A 27,449-nucleotide genomic window follows, 5' to 3' on the forward strand; every position below is an offset into this window, starting at 1 on the left:
GCCTGGCTTTCAGCTAACTTCCTGAGCCTAAATGAAGACAAAACAGAAGTTATGTTGTTCGGTTCAAGTCGCTCTCCCTCCCCCAACGTTGGCCTTGGCATTCTGACCCCGTTTCTCAGCGACTGTGTCACAAATCTGGTGGCAAAGTTTGACTCAGATTTAAAATTTGAAAAACAAATCAGCAGCGTCGTTCAAAAAAGCTTTTATCAATTATGCCAAACAGCGAAAGTAAAAACCGCTTCTATCAGGACATGATTTCGAGAAATTAATTCACGCCTTTATCTCAAATCGTTTAGACTACTGCAATGCCCTGTATGTAGGCATTAGCCAGGCCTCGTGCAGAACTCTGCTGCTCATCTGGTAACACAGACCCGCAGACGTGAGCACATCACCCCTATATTAGCGTCCCTTCACTGGCTCCCTGTGCGTTACCGAATCAATTTTAAACTCCTCCTATTTGTTTTTAAATGTCTAAACAACCTTGCGCCAACATATCTCTCCGACCTCCTTCAGCCTTACTGCCCCACCCGATCCATAGGATCAGCCGATCAGCTGCTACTGACGGTCCCTGACACAAGGCTGAAGCTTAGAGGTGACAAAGCTTTCGCTGCTGCTGCTCCCAAGCTCTGGAACGACCTACCTCTGAGTGTTAGACAAGCCTCCTATCTTTCTGTTTTTAAATCGCTCTTAAAAACATAATTTTATTCCATGGCCTTTAACACTCAGTGATATCCATCATGCAATGGCGCCCCATTATACACCTGCTGTGAACCTGTTTTTATGTTTTATTTATTTTATTTTATTTTATTAATTCATTGTGTATCATGTTTTGTTTGTTTGTGTTGTGTTTGCTCGGTTCTCATTTTTTAACCTGCCCATTGTACAGCACTTTGGCTACCCCTGTGGTAAATTTTAAATGTGCTATATTAATAAAGTTGATTTGATTTGATGTGACTTACATGACCATGGTAACTAATTAGTCAAACAGCTCAGCCGAGGCACCAAGCAGTGTGGGTTGGGACCGTTTCCACAGAGTGTTTCCAGGGCCTGAAACGCGGGTGTCAGGGACTGACGCGGAAGGAGATTTTTACAACAAAGTTCTAAAGCTTATAGTGACACATCACATATATCAGATTGTAGGTGGGATTTTTTTTACCCTTTGCGTTCACATTTTGCTGTTTGTTGAATTTGTGTTGCGTTTTGCTTGATTGTAAAATATGTGGATGGAGAGGGGGGGGGGGGGTTGAAATTCATATGTTGTCAATATTCAGTGTTTTATCCTTCATAGTTAATATTATAAATCCCACATTCTTTATTTACATGTACATTCTGGGTGTCTCATTCAGTAAAAAAATTAAAAATTGCATTCCGTTTTTTAAGGCGGTCTGTCATAACGTTTTTAGCATTCGATCAGACATTATTGTGAGGTTTTGTATTAGTGTACCTAAAAATAGATATATTGGCCCCCAGAGACATTTTTTTCTCTAAATTTGGCCCCCGAGTCAAAATAATTGCCGTGGCCTGTTCTAACTCCTGTTCCACTGCCTATTGAAACCCCCCCCCCCCACACACACACACACACGCACGCACACACACACACACACACACACACACACACACACACACACACACACACACACACACACACACTCATGTATATATGTATATATATATATATATATATATATATATATATATATATACATACATATATATATATATATATATATATATATATATATATATATATATATACACTGTATTTCCTTGAATTGCCGCCGGGGCGCTAATTAATTTAAAACCTCTTCTCACTCCTGCGCTTACCAAAGGCATGCGGTAAAAGTAAGCGTGCGCTAATTATTTTAAAACCTCTTCTCACTCTGGCACTTACCAAAGGTATGCAGTAAACATTTGAGTGTGATGTAAGCTTGGATCTTAAATCCTACTGAATAGCCTCCTCCATTTTGAAAATGATGACAGGTGAAGTGTCACTCGTGACGTCACGAGTTTGACCAGGCGGTAATACTAAGCATGCTCTAATTATTTTGGGTAGCGAGTTTGACCCGGCAGTAATTCAAGGCAGGTGCATACTATATGCCCAGCGGCAATTCAAGGAAATACGGTATATATATATATATATATATATATATATATATATATATATAGTGGGGCAAACAAGTATTTAGGCAGCCACTGATTGTGCAAGTTCTTCCACTTAAAATGATGACAGAGGTCTGTAATTTTCATCATAGGTACACTTCAACTGTGAGAGACAGAATGTGGAAAAAAAAAATCCAGGAATTCACATTGTAGGAATTTTAAATAATTTATTTGTAAATTATGGTGGAAAATAAGTATTTGGTCAACCATTCAAAGCTCTCACTGATTGAAGGAGGTTTTGGCTCAAAATCTCACGATACATGGCCCCATTCATTCTTTCCTTAACACGGATCAGTCGTCCTGTCCCCTTAGCAGAAAAACAGCCCGAAAGCATGATGTTTCCACCCCCATGCTTCACAGTAGGTGTGGTGCTCTTGGGATGCAACTCAGTATTCTTCTTCCTCCAAACACGACGAGTTGAGTTTATACCAAAAAGTTCTATTTTGGTTTCATCTAAACACATGACATTCTCCCAATCCTCTGCTGTATTTTGGTATAAATTCAACTTGTCGTGTTTGGAGGAAGAAGAATACTGAGTTGCATCCCAAGAACACCATACCTACTAGAAAAAAAATTATATGATATAATCTTATTATTTCATTCATGTTTTATATGAATGTATATATATATATATATATATATATATATATATATATATATATATATATATATATATATATATATACATACATATAAAAACATGAATGAAATAATAAAATTATATCATATATTTATAATTTTTGGGGAAAAAAACATAAAAATCATAAGTGAATCAAACATCAATCCAAATATTATTTGCAATTTTTTTGGTTGAAAAACCCCCCGATAAAAAAATGAATCAATACTACAATATAAATATGTATTACTTATTATTGTTCTTATTACTGCAATCAAAAACCCCACAGAAACAGGTACCTTAAATTTAAATATACCATCTAACTTGTCAGGTTTTAATATCCTAGGTTTACATGATAAAAGCATTATCCCACAGCCAAGCCGGATGTTGGTGGACTGCGGCGGAAACCAGTGATCTCATCACGAGCTGCGTGGTGCGGAGGGCGGGGCTCCACTCCGACCAGCATCCTCTTCTCCATCCTCCCCGCCGCCGCCGGCCATCGCTGCCTCATCGAGCTGATTGAGGATGCTGATGATGATGCCAGCGACATTTTCTCCCGGCCTTTAGACGCATACAGCGACGCGCCATGGACCGCCTATCAGGACATCTTGCACTGGACTGTCAGGTAAGACGATGTCCGGTTGTACACATCCGCGTTCGAACGGTGGTGGCTGTGGGGGTGCGTGGGAGGCCTTCTCCGGGGATGAGAGTGCTCCGTGGGCATGCTTCGTTGTTGTGCCATCCAACATGGCTGTGCCTCGATGTGTGCTATTTACGCTGGGGCGGCGCACAAAGGAGGCGATTGTGCATTATTTAGACATCAGCCTGCATGTCGGAAGTGGGAGAATCTCGGCCTGCACCACACGGGTGACGTGGGATGGATGGGGAAAAAGGGGGAGGAGGAAGGGTCAGGAAGGGGGTGGTTCGGTTTTCAATGGCCATTTCCAGCCCTGTAATGGATTGTGTAGTGTAAGTGCATCGTATTCCTCTCTATGCATTTATTAGCCGGCCAAGTGGCGCTGCTGCACAAGAGGGGAAGCCGAGTCCTGCATACCGGTAGTGGGAATCGAACACCGACACACTGCACTGTGTCTGGTGGCCCACATCTGCTCCAGTGTGTCATACTGGCCTAATTTTAAACACTCACTGAGAGGAACAAGGTAATCACACTATTGTCTTTTAGGGGTCAGCACTCATTAAAGGCAAGTGGTTGTTCTCAATTACATTGTTAGGTATAAGTCAATCAATTGGGTTGTGAGTAAAATGTGAAGCCACATTGCATGGACATACTGTAGATCAGTGGTTCTCAACCTTCTTTCAGTGATGTACCCCCTGTGGACATTTTTTTTTAATCCAAGTACCCCTTAATCAGAGAAAAGCATTTTTGTTTGAAAAAAAAGAGATAAAGAAGTAAAATACAGCACTATGTCACACGTTTCTGTTGTATTAAATTGTATGACAGTGCAAAATATTGCTTATTTGTAGTGGTCTTTCTTCAACTATTTGGAAAAAAAGATATAACAATAACTCAAAACTTTTTGAAAAATAAACAAGTGATTCAATGATAAATAAAGATTCTACACATAGAAGTAATCATCAACTTAAAGTGCCCTCTTTGGGGATTGTAATAGAGATCCATCTGGATTCATCAACTTCATTCTAAACATCCATCCATCCATCCATTTTCTACCGCTTATTCCCTTCAGGGTCGCGGGGGGCGCTGGTGCCTATCTCAGCTACAATCGGGCAAAAGGCGGTGTACACCCTGGACAAGTCACCACCTCATCACAGGGCCAACACGGATAGACAGACAACATTCACATTCACATTCACACACTAGGGCCAATTTTTACTGTTGCCAATCAACCTATCCATTCTAACTAAACATCCATCCATCCATCCATTTTTTACCGCTTATTCCCTTCTGGGCTCGCGGGGGGCGCTGGTGCCGATCTCAGCTACAATCGGGCGGAAGGCAGTGTACACCCTGGACAAGTCGGCACCTCATCACAGGGCCAACACAGATAGACAACATTCACACTCACATTCACACACTAGGGCCAATTTTTAGTGTTGCCAATCAACCTATCCATTCTAACTAAACATTTCTTCACAAAATTAAAAATCTTTAACATCAATATTTATGGAACATGTTCACAAAAAATCTACCTGTCAATGCAGAATATTGCATTGTTGCATTTCTTTTCACAGTTTAAGAACTTACATTCATATTATTTTGACGTATTGTTCGATAAATATATTTATAAAGGATTTTTGAATTGTTGTTATTTTAGAATATTAAAAAAAAATCTCACGTACCCCTTGGCATACCTTCAAGAACCCCCAGGGGTACGTGTACCCCCATTTGAGAACCACTGCTGTAGATGACCATCATGCATCCAGCTGGGCATTGTTTGTGTTCGAATGAGTGTATATGTCAGGATGTATACCAAAGACGGACGGCGTGGCGCAGTGGTAGAGTGGGCGTGCGCAACCCAAGGGTCCCTTGTTCAATCCCCACCTAGTACCAACCTCGTCACATCCGTTGTGTCCTGGGCAAGACACTTCACCCTTGCTTCTGATGGGTGCTGGTTAGCGCCTTGCATGGCAGCTCCCTCCATCAGTGTGTGAATGTGTGTGTGAATGGGTAAATGTGGAAGTAGTGTCAAAGCGCTTTGAGTATCTTGAAGGTATAAAAGCGCTATACAAGTACAACCCATTTATCATTTATAACAGTGCAAAATATTGCTCATTTGTAGTGGTCTTTCTTGAACTATTTGGAAAAAAAGCTATAACAATAACTAAAAACTTGTTGAAAAATAAACAACTGATTCAATGATGAATAAAGATTTCTACACATAGAAGTAATCATCAACTTAAAGTGCCCTCTTTGGGGATTGTAATAGAGATCCATCTGGATTCATCAACTTCATTCTAAACATTTCTTCACAAAAAAAGAAATCTTTAACATCAATATTTATGGAACATGTCCACAAAAAATCTAGCTGTCAATGCAGAATATTGCATTGTTGCATTTCTTTTCACAGTTTATGAACTTACATTCATATTTTGTTGACGTATTATTCAATAAATATATTTATAAAGGATTTTTGAATTGTTGCTCTTTTTAGAATATTTAAAAAAAAATCTCACGTACCCCCTGGCATACCTTCAAGTACCCCCAGGGGTACCCGTACCGCCATTTAAGAACCACTGCTGTAGATGACCATCATGCATCCAACTGGGCATCGTTAGTGTTCAAATGAGTGTATATGTCAGGATGTATACCAAAGTTGCTGCTTTTATATACAGTACCGTTCTAAAATTAGGACACACCTTCTCATCAATGGTTTTCTTTAGTTTCATAACTATTTACGTCACGGGTGTCAAAGTAATTTTATATTGGAGTAAAATCTGTGCACATGCGGGCCGTACTATTAAAATCATGGCATTAAAACAAAAAAAATAAAGACAACTTTACAATGTTTTTTTTGTCTTACTTTGGCCAAAAATTGTTACGGTACAGGGGGAAGAAGGGGACGGCACAGAATGCAGGATGTCGTTAAGCTGTATTTATTATAATAAACAATATGCAATGAGGCATGTAACTAAGCCAAAATGTATATGTGTGCGACTACGTGTAGTAATTATATGTTGAGTGTTACCGGGAGTTGTTGGAGGTGCGTGTTGAGTGAGAGGCAGAAGTCCAAGATAAGGCAGGCTCGGAAAGTGCAAGGCCTGGAGCGAGGCGTTGTGGTCAAAGGTCAGAGGTCAGGGGTGAGGTCGAGATCCAGAGAGGCAGCACCGAGTCCAGAGGGGATCCGGGAAGATGAGACACACAGCTTGACAACGGGGAAGGAAGATGTGAAGCTGGATGACGACACAATGAGCACGACGGGGAAAAACACAAAGAGCGAGAGAGTGAACATAGAGCTAGAACCAAATAGGCTTACTGTACATAACATGTAACTACGTTCTGGCCCGGAACGCAGGTTTGCTCTGTCTTAAGAAGCCCATGGAGCTCCTCAGCGACAGGTATGCAGATTGCTGATTGATAGCAGCCGCTTGCTGCAGCCGGAGTGGCGCACGCAGGTCCGCGCTTGGAGGTGCGCTCAGTGCATTGCACAGATGAATGCACACTGGAGTGCACCCGGGCCGTGAGAAAAAAAAAAAAAAAAACTTTCTGAAAATATTACAATAAAAATATAGAAAAAAATACCGGCAAACTTTAGATCCATGAAAGATGTTTATAACTGCATACATTTCCATATGCATAAAAATGTGTTTTCTTTCGTATAATTTTTTTTTACTGAATTAAATAACATTTCAAAAACACAATATAGAATGTGATATATAACAGGACAAAGCATACATTTATCACTTGTTTTCAAAATACTTACAAAAAAGTAGGACCCCAAAAATTTACTGTGGGACCCCATTTTTATGACTTGATGAGGTCACTGGAACCCAATTTTGAAAATTCCGAGCGCCAACACTTATGGAGTAGTGGTGCGTTCAAAACAGCAGCAGGCGGCTATGGCCTGCGGGCTTGTTACAATACTAATCAAATATCATCCTGAGGGCAATAGATAATTAATTCTCGGGCCTCAACTTTGACACCCCTGATTTACGTTGTAGATTGTCACTGAACGCATCAAAACTATGAATGAACACATGTGGAGTTATGTACTTAACAAAATGGTGAAATACCTGAATGCATGTTTTGTATTCTAGTTTCTTCAAAATAGGCACTTTGTGCTCCGATTACTGTTTCGCACACTCTTGGCATTCTCTCGATGAGCTTCAGTAGGTAGTCACCTAAAAAGGGTTTTCACGTCACAGGTGTCATAGTTTTGATGCTTTCAGTGACAATCTACAAGGTAAATAGTCTTGAAAATAAAGAAAACGCATGGAAATAAGGTATGTCCAAACTTTTGGCCTGAACTATAGGTACCGACCAAAGTCTGTCACGTAAAATCAAACAGTGCCATATTTCCATACCTTTGCCGCATGTGACGTCATGTCCAGATACAAATCCTAAAAACTAACTATGTGTTTCCATACACAGTTTGGTGCTGCTCCCCTAAACTGCTAATAATCACCTCCATTGCAGCAAATAAACTGCAATTCTTAATATCTTAAGTATCACTATAAATACTATTATTACTGGGGGACGAGGCTAAACATTTTACACAGTGACAGCAGGCCATGAACAGGTATGCTAATAGCTGAGCTAACCACTAGGCTAGCTTCACCTCGAAATAAGTTCTTAGTAAAGTCAGATGGAACCACGTTACATAAGAAAGTAAACAGATTTCAACAAGAAATTGACAAGTAGATAAATAAGATTTAGATAGAGCATAATATATCAACAACTGTTGGCGTTCTCATGGTCAGTACACGACACCTAAGAGGGGGGGGGGGTCGATTCATAAATTGGTGGTGCTGATACCAAGGGTAGTATCAGTATATGATACTAAACAGATTAGATCAATATTTTTCTTTTCTCAAAATAATTTTTTTGTTGTGTTTTTTCATGTTTACAAACTCAGGGAACAATTATTTGGACACAGAAGGACTTTGAGGACACAACCCAAAGGGTTTAAAAGAGTAGTCGATAGTTTTTGTGACTTTATTTTGATCAAACATTTGTATTTAATAAAAGAGAATAAGGAACTATTTTAATTATGGTTTTGATATTGTTAAACTGTCAACAAAATCCACCATAAATACATTGAAAAAAAATCACAGTTAATACTTGTGATTGGTATCGGCCAATCTCACTCATAAATTAACGGTATCAGAATCGACAAAACACAGGTATTATAACCTGATTGGAGCGTCCATAAAGTAAACATTATTAGATACTTTTGTATTTATGTTACGGCTGGCTTTGGGCCGCAACCGCCAAGGGGGGAGAAGAGACTAAAGTTAAATGTGCACAAACGAATATTTAATACAACAAAAAAGAATGTGATGGTTAACAAAAGCCACAATTAACATAATTGTATAAAGCAAATAAATGTACAAAAAACCTGCGGCTGAGAAACATCTTGTTTTTCATGAGTTGTGTACTACTATTGTAGGTTTGGCTGAGGGTCCTGCTTTAGAAATAATTTTTACCCCTTTCAGAGATCCCTTAAAGGGGAACATCATCACAATTTCAGAAGGGTTAAATCCTATAAAAATCAGTTCCCAGTGGCTTATTTTATCTTTTAAAGTTTTTTTCAAAATTTTACCCATCATGGAATATCCCCAAAAAAGGGTTAGGGTTCTGTAAATCAACCCGTCCATTTTCCTGTGACGTCACATAGTGATGCCAATACAAACAAACATGGCGGATAGAACAACAAGATATATCGACACTAACTCGGATTCAGACTCGTATTTCAGCGGCTTAAGCGTTTCAACAGATTACGCATCTATTGAAACGGATGGTTGGAGTGTGGAGGCAGATAGGGAAAACGAAATTGAAGAAGAAACTGAAGCTATTCGGCGATCGCCTTCTAACCAGCGCTTGCATCTTTTGACCACTGGAGCAACTTAAACCAGTCGATTGGTAAGTGTTTGTTTGGCATTAAATGTGGGTGGCGGAAAAGGCTGGATGCAAATAAAGCTACAAATGTACATACAGCTAGCCTAAATAGCATGTTAGCATCGATTAGCTTGTAGTCATGCCGTGACCAAATATGTCTGATTAGCACATAAGTCAATAACATCAACAAAATTCACCTTTGTGATTTTGTTGACTTTATCGTTGGAAATGCATCTGCTTTGAGTGTCGCAGGATATCCACACATTCTTTCCATTTCTGCCATGTTAGCATCGATTAGCATACCGTGCTAATCGATGCACACTCCACGTAAGCCAACTTGAATCTGCCCCTGAGCGTGTTGTTACACCCTCCGACAACACACCGACGAGGCATGATGTCTCCAAGGTACGGAAAATAGTCGAAAAAATGGAAAATAACAGAGCTGATTTGACTTGTGTGTGTAATGGGTTTGAGAAAATGGCGGATTGCTTCCCATTGTAACGTCACGGGTGAAAGGTCATCGCTCCGACAGCGAACAATTGAAAGGCATTTAACTCGCCAAATTCACCCTTTTAGAGTTCGGAAATTGGTTAACAAAACAAATTGTCTTTTTTCTGCAACTTCAAGGTATATATTGAAGCTTACATAGGTCTGGTGATAATGTTCTCCTTTAAAACATTCTCCTGTTGAACAATGAGATGTACTGTAAGCATGAGATGAAGTGTACTTTCTTGTAACTTTCTGTTTGTAAAATACATCTTTTTATGAGCATTTCATAATGAATATCTATAAATGAACATTCTTGATAAAAGACAGTTGAAGAAGCACACATTTGATTGAGGAATCATAGTGTAACAACCTGAAATTTACACTTTTCGTTGTGTTGAAGTTGACGTGAACGCATCACTGATTAAGTGCTATGAGTGTGTGTGTTGGTGGCGATGCAAGTGAGAGAGAGCGAGCGGCTGCTGTTGATATGAGAGATGGCAGAGAGTTGGTTTTGGCCTGGTTTCTATAACAAACAATGACCAGTTTTGCAACGTAGACGTTTTATAACTAATGTTTTTGGTCTAGTTACGGCAGACAGGGTGCTGGAGCTTATCCCATCTGCATTCTGGCATCATCTTAACACCTTACGCAGTAAAAACTGAAACGGACACATAGCTCACCAAACAATTTTTGAAATAATACAATTTTAAAAATTGAAGCAAAATGTACAGTACATTATGGTAGGCACTATCCTATAAGAGCAATAATAATAATTACTAACAGCTTCTGGGTTAACTCATCACAAATCTGCACAAAGTTTTACTACTATATATTAGCTTATTTACTGATACATATGTCTAAACAAGCCTATCCAATAGTAGATATTTTTGGTAGTTTTAAAATAGTTCAGAAACATATTTTTAAACATGCAATATAAGAGGTGAATATTACCTATAGCTAACACGAACACTGCTATTATTTCACCATTATATCAGTACAGTTGATATTTTGCCAAACTCATTAAAGTTGCTTACCAAAGTCATCCTTCGTTGAGGTATCTTTACCAATTTGTTGCATAACCGGGATTAACAAGGCTATCGACGAGATGTGGACAAAAAAGAGGAGGAAAAGCTCAAATTGGACAGAAATTCTACTGATTGTTGAGCAGTCCATCGTGTGAGTAGATGTTTTTTTAGGGCATTTTGTTATGTCACCTTTGTTGTGATTTTTATTTTTTGACAAGATTTTTGGATAGCCTGTCGGAGTTCTAGTGGATATAGTGATTGTGCTTGTTACATTTTTAGTACCGTAAACAGGCCTATTTAGGATACTATTTTTGCTGGTACAGTAATGCATAGTAGAAAAGATCTCTTATCATTGTATTTTTCTACAGTTTCAAATAAGTCTCAAAGCCAAAATCTAGCCTTGATCCAATAATTTAGACAGTTAAATAGTAATAATTCTTATTACTATTTAACCAGTATAGTACCAAATATTAATCATATTTGGTAGTATACTGCCTTGAAAAAGTACTGGTACTGCACACCCGCCCCCCACCCGCCCGTCATCATGTCATGCCATTGCTGTTTTACGAGCAGACGAGCATGTTCCGCAGCATACAATCACTGAGTACTAACAAGCAGACACAGTGTTTGGACAGAAAAGGGAGAATGGACGGGATTTGGCTTAAAAACTAAGGATAAAGGTGACGGTCTAACACTGAAACACCCTCAGGAAGAGGAGCTTTAGGACAAGGCTCGCTCGGTAGTGGCTAAAGTCCACCCGCAGTGTTGTAGCTACTTCTAAATCAAAAAGGCTTGCTTCCGTGGCGACAAATATAGTAGGTTTCTTACAAGTATACTCCCTGCAGGAGGAGGAATAGCTAAACATGCTTCACTACACACCGTAGTTCACCGGCGTCACCGCTAATGACACCGTTCCTGAATGTAAACAAATGCCATGGGTGAATCTACACCTAACATCCACTGTAATCATACCAAGTACAGAAGCATATCTAGTCGATACCACTATGATTACGTCAATATTTTTCAGCATCACACAATCTACTTTTGTTTTTAAAACATGTATATCCATTATGTTTATAAACTCAGGAAATATGAGGACTTTGAATATGACCAATGTATGATCCTGTAACTACTTGGTATCGCATTGATACCCAAATTTGTGGTAGCACCCAAAACTAATGTAAAGTAACCAAACAACAGAAGAATTAGTGACTATTACTTTTTAACAGACGTGTAGATAGAACATGTTAAAAGAGAAAGAAACCATATGTTAACAGTAAATGAACAAGTAGATTAATAATAAAATTTCTACCACTTGTCCTTAATAATGTTGACCAAATAATAGAATGTAAAATGATACAATATGTTACTGCATACGTCAGCAGCTAAATTAGGAGCAGAGGTGGGTAGAGTAGCCAGAAATTGTACTCAAGTAAGCGTACTGTTACTTTAGAGATTTACTACTCAAGTAAAAGTAAGGAGTAATCACCCAAATATTTACTTGAGTAAAAGTAAAAAGTATGTTGTGAAAAAACTACTCAAGTACTGAGTAACTGATGAGTAACCTGATTACGGCAACAAATAATGCACAAAAACATAAAAATAGCAATGAGCAAATTCAGAGCCAGGAATATCTCTTAAGCAACTAAAACAATAATATATATTAAATAATAGTACATTAAAATAAAATAAATAAATGGCACATTGAGCCACAATAACTTAACAGCACCATAGCCTCAGTAGGCATTGATTGATTTGATTGATTGATTAAAACCTGTATTAGTAGATTGTACAGTACAGTACATATTCCGTACAATTGACCACTAAATGGTAACACCCCAATAAGTTTTTCATCCTCAATCAATTATTTAATAAATGACCAAGTCGAGGTGATCTACCTCATATATATATATATATGTATATATATATATATATATTTATATATATATATATATATATATATATATATATATATATATATATATATATATATATATATATATATATATATATATATATATATATATATATATATACACACACACACACACATATCATTTATACACACACATATCATACATACACACACAAATCATTTATACACACACATATCATATATATATATATATATATATATATACATATATATATACACATACATTTTTATATATATATATATATATAATATATACGTACATACATTTATATATGTACATATATTATATATATATATATATATATATACAGTAAATAATTTGTATTTATTTATTTTGCCGTTTTTTTTCACATGTTGAAGGTGTTTTAATGAATATTCATGCATGTTTACACACAAATATCATTTATACACACACATATCATACATACATACATACACACACAAACCATTTATACACACACATATCATATATATAAATATATATATATATATGTACATACATTTATATAAATATACATGAATATATATATATATATATATATATATATATATATATGTACATACATTTATATATACAGTATATAATTTATATTTATTTATTTTGCCGTTTTTGTTCACATGTTGAAGGTGTTTTAATGAATATACATGCATGTTTAACATATAGATTCCTATCTTTCATGAAGACAAGAATATAAGTCGGTGTATTACCTGATTCTGATGACTTGCAATGATGGTAATCAGACTTCCTCGTTTTCAAATGGAGGAGGAAAAAAAGTTCCTCTTTTGTGTCTAATACCACATGAAAGTCGTTGGTTTTTGGCATCTTATTCGTCCAGCTTCCATATTCGTTTGTATACACTTTACAAGAAATACATTGGTGGCAAACTCCGTAGCTTGCTAGCTTGTTTGCGCTGGCTTTCGGAGACTCTTATTTTGTTAGCGCAGGCGCGATGTAGCGGCGCTTTTATTGTGAAGACAGGAACTGTGCAATTAGTCTTAAGGCTTTTGACGGGAAGTACGGTTGAAATAAAAAGTGTCTTTTTTCCTTTACACTTTTGATTGATTGATTGAAACTTTTATTAGTAGATTGCACAGTACAGTACATTGACCACTAAATGGTAAAACCCCAATACGTTTTTCAACTTGTTTAAGTCGGGTCATGTGACCGCCTGGCTCTGTTTGATTGGTCCAACGTCACCAGTGACTGCATGTGATTGGTGAAACGCAGGCATGCGTAGATTCTACTTTGAAGCTATGTAACCAAAACAAACATTAATAGATCGATAAAAAAAGTAGCGAGTAGCGAGCTGAATGTAGATAAATGGAACGGAGTAAAAGTAGCGTTTCTTCTCTATAAATATACTCAAGTAAAAGTAAAAGTATGTTGCATAAAAACTACTCGTACAAGTACAATTTATCCCAAAAGTTACTCAAGTAAATGTAACGGAGTAAATGTAGCGCGTTACTACCCACCTCTGATTAGGAGCCTTTGTTTGTTTACTTACTACTAAAAGACAAGTTGTCTTATATGTTCACTATTTTATTTAAGGACAAACTTGCAAAAAGAAAAACATGTTTAATGTACCATAAGTTTTTTTGTTAATATAATGCAATTTTTTGTGGTCCCCTTTATTTAGAAAAGTACGGAAAAGTACGGAATAGTACCAAAATATTCGTATCGTGACAACACTACTAGGAACACGCTAATGCTAATGAGCAGTGTGTCTCTAAGAGGCGCTATATTGCACTTTATCCACTTTTTACCTAGACACTGTATATATCCACTTGTCAAACATAATACATTCCATATGTCACAAACAACAATGTAACATTGAGGAGTGGCCTAGTGGTTAGAGTGTCCATCCTGAGATTGGTAGGTCGTCAGTTCAAATCCCGGCCGAGTCATACCAAAGACTATAAAAATGGACCCATTACCTCCCTGCTTGGCACTCAGCATCAAGGGTTGGAATTGGGGGTTAAAGGGGAACATTATCACCAAACCTATGCATGCGTCAATATATACCTTGATGTTTTAGAAAAAAAGACGACATATTTTTTTAACCGATTTCCGAACTCTTAATGGGTGAATTTTGCCAAATTAAACGCCTTTCTGTTTATCGGTCTTTTAGCGATGACGTCAGAACATGACGTCACCGAGGTAACACACCCGCCATTTTCATTTTCACATTAAAAAACACCGGGTCTCAGCTCTGTTATTTTCCGTTTTTTCGACTATTTTTTGGAACCTTGGAGACATCATGCCTCGTCGGTGTGTTGTCGGAGGGTGAAACAACACTAACAGGGAGCGATTCAAGTTGCACCGCTGGCAAGAATTCTGCCGCCAGACCCCCGTTGAATGTACCAGTGTCTTCACATTTGACCGGCGATGCTAAGACAGACATGGCACAGAGATGTATGGATAACTTGCAGATGCATTTGCAACGATTTAGTCAACGAAATCACAAAGGTGAGTTTTGTTGATGTTGTTGACTTATGTGCTAATCAGACATATTTGGTCACGGCATGACTGCCAGCTAATCGATGCTAACATGCTACGCTAATCGATGCTAACATGCTATTTACGCTATCTGTATGTACATTTGAAACTAGATACCCACATTTAATGCGAAACAAACACTTACCAATCGACGGATTTAAGTTGCTCCAGTGTCACAAGATGCGAAAGTCCTGATCGTTTGGTCTGAACATTTTACCGGCGATGCTAATAAGGCAGCCATGCTATGGGCCACTTCATTAGGTACACCCACGCTATGGCCGAATAGCGTCAATAGCTATTCGCTCAATAGCTTCAGTTTCTTCTTCAATTTCGTTTTCGCTATCTGCCTCCATACTCCGACCATCTGTTTCAATACATGCGTAATCTGTTGAATCGCTTAAGCCGCTGAAATCTGAGTCTGAATCTGAGCTAATGTCGCTATATCTTGCTGTGGTAACCGCCATGTTGTTTGTATTGGCAGCCCTGTATGACGTCACAGGGAAATGGATAGTGGTTTCGAAGATAGCGAAAATAAGGCACTTTAAAGCTTTATTTAGGGATATTCCGGGACCGGTAAAATTTTGAAAAAAACTTCAAAAAATACAACAAGCCACTGGGAACTGATTTTTATTGTTTTTAACCCTTTTGAAATTGTGATAATGTTCCCCTTTAACCATTAGTTTCCCTGTTGACTGCAGCTGTCATTAATCATCAAATGCTGTTCTCTGTCATACTTTCCTAGTCTGAGTGTGTAGTGGGCAGAGGTGGGTAGTAACGCGCTACATTTACTCCGTTACATCTACTTGAGTAACTTTTGGGATAAATTGTACTTCTAAGAGTTGTTTTTATGCAACATACTTTTACTTTTACTTGAGTATATTTATAAAGAAGAAACGCTACTCTTACTCCGCTCCATTTATCTACAATCAGCTCGTTACTCGCTACTTTTTTTTAATCGATCTGTTAATGCACGTTTTGTTTGTTTTGATTTTGTCAGACACGCATTCAAAGTAGGAACTACGCATGCCTTCGTTTCACCAATCAAATGCAGTCACTGGTGACGTTGGACCAATCAAACAAAACCAGGCGGTCATGTGACCGTCACACGTCGAATCCGACCTAAAAAAGTTGAAAAACTTATTGGGGTGTTACCATTTAGTGGTCAGTTGTGCAGAATATGTACTGTACTGTGCAATCTACTAATAAAAGTTTCAATCAATCAATCAAAAGTGTAAAGGAAAAAAGACACATTTTATTTCAACCGTACTTCCCGTCAAAATCCTAAAGACTGATCGCACAGTTCCTGTCTTCACAATAAAAGCGCCGCTCCATCTCCCCTGCGCTAACAAAATAGGAGTCTCTGAAAGCCAGCGCAAACAAGCCAGCAAGCTACGGAGTTTGCCGCCAATGTATTTCTTGTAAAGTGTATAAAAACGAATATGGAAGCTGGACAAATAAGATTCCAAAAACCAACGATTTTCATGTGGTATTAGACAGAAAAGAGGAACTTTTTTTCTCCTCCATTTGAAAATGTGGACATTATCAGCACTATACTGTCTGATTCCAATCAATACAAGTCATCAGAATCAGGTAAGACACCAACTTATGTTCTTGTCTTCATGAAAGATAGGAATCTATATGTTAAACATGCATGTATATTCAGTAAAACACCTTTAACATTTCAACAAAAACGGCAAAATAAAAAACTATAAATTATATACTGTATATATATGATATGTGTGTGTATGTATATATGAGGTAGATCACCTCCACTTGGTCATTTATTAAGTAATTGATTAACGTTGAAAAACTTATTGGGGTGTTACCATTTAGTGGTCAATTGATTCCAAGATGGCGGCGCCCGGACCTGCTGCGACATTGCGGAGCTCTTGCTAAGGATGGAACATTTGGCAGAAATGCCGGACAGTTCTGCAGACTCCATGGCTGGCTCGCATCGTGGTCACTCCGTGATCACGTACGACCGCCAGACACTTCTGGATATGGACATATCGGGCCGTTTTGGACTGATAGACGCGTGCTTGCTGGACCTGCTGACTAGCACGGGAGTGCTGCGGCGGCTACATCCAGCAGCCTGTGAAGCAGGGGAGTATAGTAGCAGCGGGGGCCGTCTACGGAGCAGACGCCAGCGGTGTGATCGGAAACGCGGATGCCGAGCGGGGCTAAAAACAAAGCAGAAGGCTAATCCCCACAGAACACCACTTCCCTCCATCCTGCAGCCGGATTTAAATGAAAGATGCGAGACTACTGGCCTGGGTAAGGAGTCAGTTAAATTAGAACAAGTTTTTTCTGCTTTGAGTGTTTCAGAGTTGGACATGTGTTTTACCGAGGTGGCTAACTATGATGCGTGCAGTTTATCAAAGCAACAATCAAACAATCGGAAAATTCCCGTCGTATCAATTCCTAGATATGGTCGTAATTATACTAAATGCACTGGGCATAATAAACACAACATTATTAATATTGCTACTACGGATAATTTGATCAAAAATTCCCTAAAACAGCCGACTACCTATAATATAGGTTTTTTAAACATAAGATCATTGTCTCCCAAAACGTTGTTAGTTAATGATATTATCAGAGACAACAATCTTAACGTCATCGGTCTCAGTGAAACCTGGCTTAAACCAAACGACTTTTTTGCGCTAAATGAGGCATGTCCTCCTAACTTTACACATGCGCATAATGCCCGTCCGCTTAAAAGGAGTGGGGGGGTCGCACTAATATACAACGAAAACTTTAACCTTAGTCCTAACATAAATAATAAATATAAATCGTTTGAGGTGCTTACTGTGAGGTCTGTCACACCGCTGCCTCTACACCTGGCTGTTATCTACCGCCCCCCAGGGCCCTATTCGGACTTTATCAATGAATTCTCAGAGTTCGTTGCTGATCTAGTGACACACGCCGATAATATAATCATAATGGGGGACTTTAATATCCATATGAATACCCATCGGACCCACCGTGCGTAGCGCTCCAGACTATAATTGATAGCTGTGGTCTCACACAAATAATAAATGAACCCACGCATCGCAACGGTAATACGATAGACCTAGTGCTTGTCAGGGGTATCACCGTTTCCAAAGTTACGATACTCCCGTATACTAAAGTATTGTCCGATCATTACCTTATAAAATTCGAGGTTCAGACGCATGTTCGTCAAACTAATAATAATAATAACTGCTATAGCAGCCGCAACATTAATACGGCCACAACGACAACTCTTGCTGACCTACTGCCCTCGGTAATGGCACCATTCCCAAAATATGTGGGCTCTATTGATAACCTCACTAACAATTTTAACGACGCCCTGCGCGAAACCATTGATAACATAGCACCGCTAAAGTTAAAAAAGGCTCCAAAAAAGCGCACCCCGTGGTTTACAGAAGAAACTAGAGCTCAGAAATTATTATGCAGAAAGCTGGAACGCAAATGGCGCACGACTAAACTTGAGGTGCACCATCAAGCATGGAGTGATGGTTTAATAACTTATAAACGCATGCTTACCTTAGCTAAAGCTAAATATTACTCAAATCTCATCCACCGTAATAAAAACGATCCTAAATTTTTGTTTAGTACGGTAGCATCGCTAACCCAACAAGGGACTCCTTCCAGTAGCTCCACCCACTCAGCTGATGACTTTATGCAATTCTTTAGTAAGAAAATTAAAGTCATTAGAAAGGAGATTAAAGACAATGCGTCCCAGCTACAATGGGGTTCTATTAACACTGACACGACTGTATATACGGCGGATACTGGCCTCCAAAATAGTTTCTCTCGTTTTGAGGAAATAACATTAGAGGAATTGTTACAACGTGTAAATGGAATAAAACAAACAACATGTTTACTTGACCCTCTTCCTGGGAAACTGATCAAGGAGCTCTTTGTATTATTAGGTCCATCAGTGCTAAATATTATAAACTTATCACTTTCCTCGGGCACTGTTCCCCTAGCATTCAAAAAAGCGGTTATTCATCCTCCTCTTAAAAGACCTAACCTCGATCCTGACCTCATGGTAAACTACCGACCGGTGTCTCACCTTCCCTTTATTTCAAAAATCCTCGAAAAAATTGTTGCGGAGCAGTTAAATGAACACTTAGCGTCTAACAATCTATGTGAAACCTTTCAATCCGGTTTCAGGGCAAATCACTCCACGGAGACAGCCCTCGCAAAAATGACTAATGATCTATTGCTAACGATGGATTCTGATGCATCATCTATGTTGCTGCTCCTCGATCTTAGCGCTGCTTTCGATACTGTCGATCATAATATTTTATTAGAACGTATCAAAACACGAATTGGTATGTCAGACTTAGCCCTGTCTTGGTTTAACTCTTATCTTACTGATAGGATGCAGTGTGTCTCCCATTACAATGTGACCTCGGACTACGTTAAGGTAACGTGTGGAGTTCCCCAGGACTCGGTCCTTGGCCCTGCACTCTTCAGCATCTACATGCTGCCGCTAGGTGACATCATACGCAAATACGGTGTTAGTTTTCACTGTTATGCTGATGACACCCAACTCTACATGCCCCTAAAGCTGACCAACACGCCGGACTGTAGTCAGCTAGAGGCATGTCTTAATGAAATTAAACAATGGATGTCCGCTAACTTTTTGCAACTCAACGCCAAAAAAACGGAAATGCTGATTATCGGTCCTGCTAGACACCGAACTCTATTTAATAATACAACTCTAACATTTGACAACCAAACAATTAAACAAGGCGACAGGGTAAAGAATCTGGGTATTATCTTCGACCCAACTCTCTCCTTTGAGGCACACATTAAAAGCGTTACTAAAACGGCCTTCTTTCATCTCCGTAATATCGCTAAAATTCGCTCCATTCTGTCCACTAAAGACGCTGAGATCATTATCCATGCGTTTGTTACGTCTCGCCTCGATTACTGTAACGTATTATTTTCGGGTCTCCCCATGTCTAGCATTAAAAGATTACAGTTGGTACAAAATGCGGCTGCTAGACTTTTGACAAGAACAAGAAAGTTTGATCACATTACGCCTGTACTGGCTCACCTGCACTGGCTTCCTGTGCACTTAAGATGTGACTTTAAGGTTTTACTACTTACGTATAAAATACTACACGCTCTAGCTCCATCCTATCTTGCCGATTGTATTTTACCATATGTCCCGGCAAGAAATCTGCGTTCAAAGGACTCAGGCTTATTAGTGATTCCCAAAGCCCAAAAAAAGTCTGCGGGCTATAGAGCTTTTTCATTTCGGGCTCCAGTACTCTGGAATGCCCTCCCGGTAACAGTTCGAGATGCCACCTCAGTAGAGGCATTTAAGTCTCACCTTAAAACTCATTTGTATACTCTAGCGTTTAAATAGACTCCCTTTTTAGACCAGTTGATCTGCCGTTTCTTTTCTTTTTCTTCTATGTCCCACTCTCCTTTGTGGAGGGGGTCCGGTCCAATCCGGTGGCCATGTACTGCTTGCCTGTTTATCGGCTGGGGACATCTCTGCGCTGCTGATCCGCCTCCGCTTGGGACGGTTTCCTGCTGGCTCCGCTGTGAACAGGACTCTCGCTGCTGTGTTGGATCCGCTTTGGACTGGACTCTCGCGACTGTGTTGGATCCATTATGGATTGAACTTTCACAGTATCATGTTAGACCCGCTCGACATCCATTGCTTTCCTCCTCTCCAAGGTTCTCATAGTCATCATTGTCACCGACGTCCCACTGGGTCATTATTGTCACCGATGTCCCACTGGGTGTGAGTTTTCCTTGCCCTTATGTGGGCCTACCGAGGATGTCGTAGTGGTTTGTGCAGCCCTTTGAGACACTAGTGATTTAGGGCTATATAAGTAAACATTGATTGATTGATTGATTGATTGAATTGTAGGGAATATGTACTGTACTGTGCAATCTACTAATAAAAGTTTCAATCAATCAATCAATCAATCAATCAATAAATGCCTACTGAGCCTATGGTGCTGTTAAGTTATTGTGGCTCAATTTGCCTTAATTTTTTTTATTTTAATGTATTATTATTTAATATATATTATTGTTTTAGTTGCTTAAGAGATATTCCTGGCTATGAATTTGCTCAGTGCTATTTTTATGTTTTTGTGCATTATCTCTTGCCGTAATTATTAAACGAACAGGTTACTCATCAGTTACTCAATACTTGAGTAGTTTTTTCACAACATACTTTTTACTTTTACTCAAGTAAATATTACTTTTACTTGAGTAATACATCTCTAAAGTAACAGTACTCTTACTTGAGTACAATTTCTGGCTACTCTACCCACCTCTGGGAGTGGGTGAACTGTGTCTACTAGAGAGAGTCATGGTCAGAGTCATGGTAGGGTGAAGATCTGACACCATGGCGATTATACAGCTGCCGTCTGCCTGGACTGTATGGTCTAGAACAGACCTGAGCAAATTAAGGCCTGGGGGCCACATGCGGCCCGTTGAGCTTTTCAATCTGGCCCGCCGGACATTCCCAAATAATTGTTTTAGATGTTTAAGATGGAAAGTGTAGCTGCCATTATGATGTGCAGTAGGGGTGTAACGGGACGTGTATTTGTATTGAACCGTTTCGGTACGGGGGTTTCGGTTCGGAGGTGTACCGAACGACACAGACATATTAAGTAGCGCACCGCACATTGTGTAAACGATGCACACCGAGGCACCATGAAATGATTTACTTGGACCCCGACTTAAACAAATTGAAAAACTTATTCGGGTGTTACCATTTAGTGGTCAATTGTACGGAAAATGTACTGTACTGTGCAATCTACTAATAAAAGTTTCAATCAATCAAAAAAAAAAAAACACACGGCATGCTAGCAAAGACTGGTAGATAGACTGACCATACGTCCTCTTTTCACGGGATATGTCCTCTTTGCGGAGCTGTCCAGGTGGAGTATAAATGCCTCGAATGTCTGGCATTTTAAGTTAGGGTTGCATGTATTTTCAATGTACATTCAGGGTTAAGAAGGGGTTAAAAACAAAAACAAAAGTGGTGCGCGCAGCAGCATTCGTGAGGGAGGGGTGGAGACAGAGGGAGCGAGAGAGTTATGATAAATGCGCATGCGTCGCCAGGCTCTGCTTTTTACCCATAGATATATCAGATTTTATTTTTTATTATCTATAGCAGGGGTGTCAAAAGTGTGCCCCGGCGGCTATTTGCGGCCCACGGCACATTTTAAAAATACTATTAAAATAAACAAAAACATAAACAAAAGTGAAATAAAAAAGCTTAAAGGCTAAATGTAATTTAGAAAAAGTTTCAACGTTGACGTTGCTCAAAACATAATATTGAATCAAAATCAATGTTATTATGAATTATTGACCTATCCAAGTTTCCGATTACTTCACATCAAATATTCCACTAAGAAAATATTTTCTGTGGAATATTTAGCAAATTTGTTAAATAAATAATCAAAAAATGTATATTTTGTTGTTTTCTTACTGTACCGAAAATGAACCTAACCGTGACCTCTGAACCGAGGTACGTACCGAACCGAAATGTGTGTATACCGTTACACCCCTAATGTGCAGTGATGTTTTCTAATGACCGTAAGTCTTCAACTATAAGTCTTTCAATAATTGGAATCTGCATCATATGCTAATTAACTATGGTCATCTAATTACTTACTATGGTCACTATGAGGTATCTCAGATTGTAGGTGGGTTTTTTTCACTGTTTGTTGCATTTTGGTTGCGTTTCGATTGATTGTAAAATATGTTGTCAATATTGAGGGTTTTATCATTCATAGTTAATATTGTAAATCCCACATTCTTTATTTTCATGTACATTCTGGGTGTCTCATTCAGTAAAATAATTTCAATTTCCATTATTTTTTTTAGGCGGTCTGTCATAAAGTTTTTAGCTTCCAATCATTATTATGAGGTTTTCTATTAGTGTTTTTTAAAATAGATATACTGGCCCCCAGACACACTTTTTTATCTAAATCTGGCCTCCTGAGTAAAATAATTGCCCAGCCCTGGTCTACAACTTCTCTTGTAGCTGGAGTTGTTCTATTGACGACAACGTGGCAATGTTGGAAGTGTCGGTGAGTGTTGGCGATCACGGTGGTCCAGTGAACGTCTGGCGTAGCGGTTGTCGCTCAGCGATCTGCTGGGTGGATGATAGGTGGGTGTAGAAGAGCAAGCATCTCAAACAGGAGACACTTATGGAGGCCGGCGGTATCTGTCTCTGCTTTGGTCACCTCTGGAGAAATCAGAATGTTCATATTCACATCTGGAAAAATCAAGCGAGCTGCATGGCGTGGACCAGCATAACCCTTATCATATTCTTGATAGACAACGTCCAGTTTAAAAATTTGCACATCTTTTATGAGTTGTTTAATTGCATCAATAATTTCATCAGATCTGTCTGTGTAGCTCGTTGCATTTTGGTGGGCACCATGGCAGACAGTGGCTCATCTTGAGAAGGAGTTGCATAGAGATCAGTGCTTGGTGAGAAAGGTGGAGGCAGAAGTCTCAAAGCCTCCTACGCGCGTTCCCACTTACATGCAACTGCAAAGGCATCTTCCAGTGTATCCACACCTGTTTGTGACATTTTGACTGAAGAACGGGGTCTAATCCAGCTACAAACCCTCTAAAGCATTCCATTGCAATAGCTGGCGTGACATAGTTGTGGAACGCTTCCAGGATCAGCCTTGTGATTTCACCAGCATACCCTTTGAGTGGTTCTTTGGACAGGCATTGTCTGGCATTAACAAAAGTTTGAAAAAGAAGCAAAAATGATTTTCTGCCAAATATATCATTTAGCTTGGCTCCACATTGTGCATAATCTGTTTTGCACTTCTTTTGGTAAACACAGCCAGTATGCTAATGCATCTCCACTAATGCATCTCCACTAAGGCGAGTGGGGAGTATTGTAGTAATATCTACTTGATTACCATCTGTGCAAGCTTCCACTGCCAGCTCCAATCTTATTTTTCATAAAACAAAACTTTCTCAGCTTTTACCGTCACAGTGAAAACATGCGGCGCCATCAACTAAGGCGTCGTTGTCCTTAACGTCTGAGTTCGACAGTTGTGGGTGCTCCTCAAACATAATGGAAAATGTCCAACTAAACGTCCAAAAGGCGTAGCTAGTGTGGCTAAATAGCATTGGATGAAGACAAACAAAAACACAGCTGCCGCCATTCTGGACCCCGATTATTTGGTCTCCCACCAACTTTGGTGGCTGTGGGTTAAAGGTGGGTTACAGTTGAGTTGTAGATGATGGTTTTATCAAAGTTAAAGTAAAGTACCACTGATAGTCACACACACACTTGGTGTGGTGAAATTAACCTCTGAATTTGACCCATCCCCTTGTTCCACCCCTGAGAGGTGAGGGGAGCAGCAAGCAGCAGTGGTGGCTGCACTCGGGAATCATTTCGGTGATTTAAGCCCCATTCCAATCCTTGATGGGAGATAATGGATCCCAGTTTTTTAGTCTTTGGTATGACTCGGCCAGGGTTTGAACTCACTACCTAACGATCTCAGTGCGGGCACTCTAACCACAAGGCCACTGAGCAGGCTATTGTCTTCCTGGACACGCTTGACTCCACTTTGTGTCGTTCTCTTTTCTTTTGTTTTTCTCCATTTCCTCCTGTGTCCGTTCCCTATTCGGGCACACGGAAACAACTGGTAGGAGCCAAAAATGCTGGACCGTATCAATAGAATAAATTACAAAATACAACAAATGTGCAGTGATGGGATGGCAAGTTACTTGAAAAATATAATAGGCTATGCTGCAAGTTACTCTTAAATAAATGTAGTTAAGCTACAGGGGAAGCTATCCCCAGAGAATTGTAGCGAGCTACTCTACAAGCTACATGACAAAAGTAGCTTGGTACATTAAAGCTAAGTTATATAAATATATAACTTAATGTAAAACTTTCCACCAAAAAAGAGAAAAAAGGCTCAGTTTAAATTGCTTATTAAAAAAACCCACTAGCTGGAAACATGCCCTTTGTCTGGCTTTTTAACATGTCTTTTAAATTGCATGCCATGTACAAAATGAAGGAAAATACACAGGAAACAAATTAGATAAAAGACAGTGGAACAATGATAATAATGAAAAATAAACACCATAATATATAGTCTAATGGAGACTTTTCAGCACAGGTTAAATTACTGTTTTAACAGAAACCACAGTGGCAAAATGACAATAACTTGGTCAAAGGAACAAAATATTTTTCTCACAAAAGAGACATTAAAAGGGGAACTTCATTTATTTGGAATTTTGCATATCGTTCACAATCATTATGAAAGACATGAGAATTTTTTTTTTTTTATGCATTCAAACTTGTAAATAAAAGTCAGCTACAGCTGAGCCACTGGGAGGTCCTCTATTCTGCCCATAAAACCAAATAAATAACCATCCGAAAAGCACCAACAATACTGTATTTACATTTCCTTGACTTGAATAGTAACCAAGTAGTAGTGATATTGTTATTATAAACGCAAACACGGACAAGCTATTGATAGTGGCAACATGAGCACCAGTTCATGCTGCTTTATTTACATCATCTAGTGGTCAGATGTTTCCTCGCTTCCCTGCTCCTTGGAAGTTTATTGTCGTTCATAAATCATGCATTTCACCTGGATAAAAGAAGGGTGAGGAACAATTCAAACAAGTTGGTACAACAAAAGACGGTTGTCTTCACCTCCCTTTTCTTTGTGAGGATTATGAGTAATTCTTTATCCAAACAAGAATATAACAAGATTCTATCAGTCGGCATCCTAATGACAGCAGACCTTGTACAGCAAGTGATGTTTTATTATGTTTGTTGGCTCTCATGAAGTCTGCAGTGAGCAGTAATCAGTGATGTTGTTGGGGAAAAAAAGCATACGTCATGATGCATTTTTGAAATTAAAGCATAGCATACGCTTAAAATGTTTTAAATATGGGATCATTACATCATATTATACATGTACCTGTTACTACATTACATATATATATATATATATATATATATATATATATATATATATATATATATATATATACATATACATATATATATACAGAGGTGGGTAGAGTAGCCAGAAATTCTACTCAAGTAAGAGTACTGTTACTTTAGAGATTTATTACTCAAGTAAAAGTAAGGAGTAGTCACCCAAATATTTACTTGAGTAAAAGTAAAAAGTATGTTGTGAAAAAACTACTCAAGTACTGAGTAACTGATGAGTAACCTGTTTGTTTAATAATTACGGCAACAAATAATGCACAAAAACATAAAAATAGCAATGAGCAAATTCATTGCCAGGAATATCTCTTAAGCAACTAAAACAATAATATATATTAAATAATAATACATTAAAATAAAAAAATTAAGGCAAATTGAGCCACAATAACTTAACAGCACCATAGGCTCAGTGGGCATCCATCGATTGATTGATTGATTGATTGATTGATTGAAACTTGTATTACTAGATTGCACAGTACAGTACATATTCTGTACGATTGATCACTAAATGGTAACACCCAAATAAGTTTTTCAACGTTAATCAATTACTTAATAAATGACCAAGTCGAGGTGATCTACCTCATATATACATACACACACTAATACACACACACACATATACATATATATATATATATATATATATATATATATACAGTATATAATTTATAGTTATTTATTTTGCCGTTTTTTGTTGACATGTTAAAGGTGTTTTAATGAATATACATGCATGTTTAACATATAGATTCCTATCTTTCATGAAGACAAGAATTTAAGTTGGTGTCTTACCTGATTCTGATGACTTGTATTGATTGGAATCAGACAGTATAGTGCTGATAATGTCCACATTTTCAAATGGAGGAGAAAAAAAGTTCCTCTTTCCTGTCTAATACCACATGAAAGTCGTTGGTTTTTGGCATTTTATTTGTCCAGCTTTCATATTCGTTTTTATACACTTTACAAGAAATACATTGGCGGCAAACTCCTTAGCTTGCTCGCTTGTTTGCGCTGGCTTTCGGAGACTCTTTTATTTTCTTAGCGCAGGCGCGATGGAGGGCGCTTTTATTGTGAAGACAGGAACTGTGCGACCAGTCTTTAGGCTTGTGACGCGAAGTACGGTTGAAATAAAATGTGTATTTTTTCCTTTACACTTTTGATTGATTGATTGATTGAAACTTTTATTAGTAGATTGCACAGTACAGTACATATTCTGCACAAT

At 38.6% G+C, this 27,449-nt stretch overlaps 1 protein-coding gene across 2 annotated transcripts in view; it reads left to right on the plus strand.

Annotated features, from left to right (window-relative positions):
* Nucleotides 1–3,214: 3,214 nt before the first annotated feature.
* jakmip2 (janus kinase and microtubule interacting protein 2) overlaps nucleotides 3,215–27,449 on the plus strand; it is an 87,341-nt gene continuing 63,106 nt past the window's right edge. For both annotated transcript variants that reach the window (XM_061898599.1, XM_061898600.1), the window contains exon 1: nucleotides 3,215–3,401. The gene's annotated coding sequence lies outside the window, so the exon portion shown is untranslated. The remainder of the gene's footprint in view (nucleotides 3,402–27,449) is intronic.

The sequence above is a fragment of the Nerophis ophidion genome, linkage group LG04 (assembly GCF_033978795.1).
Source record: "Nerophis ophidion isolate RoL-2023_Sa linkage group LG04, RoL_Noph_v1.0, whole genome shotgun sequence".
In the NCBI taxonomy this organism is placed as follows: Eukaryota; Metazoa; Chordata; class Actinopteri; order Syngnathiformes; family Syngnathidae; genus Nerophis; species Nerophis ophidion.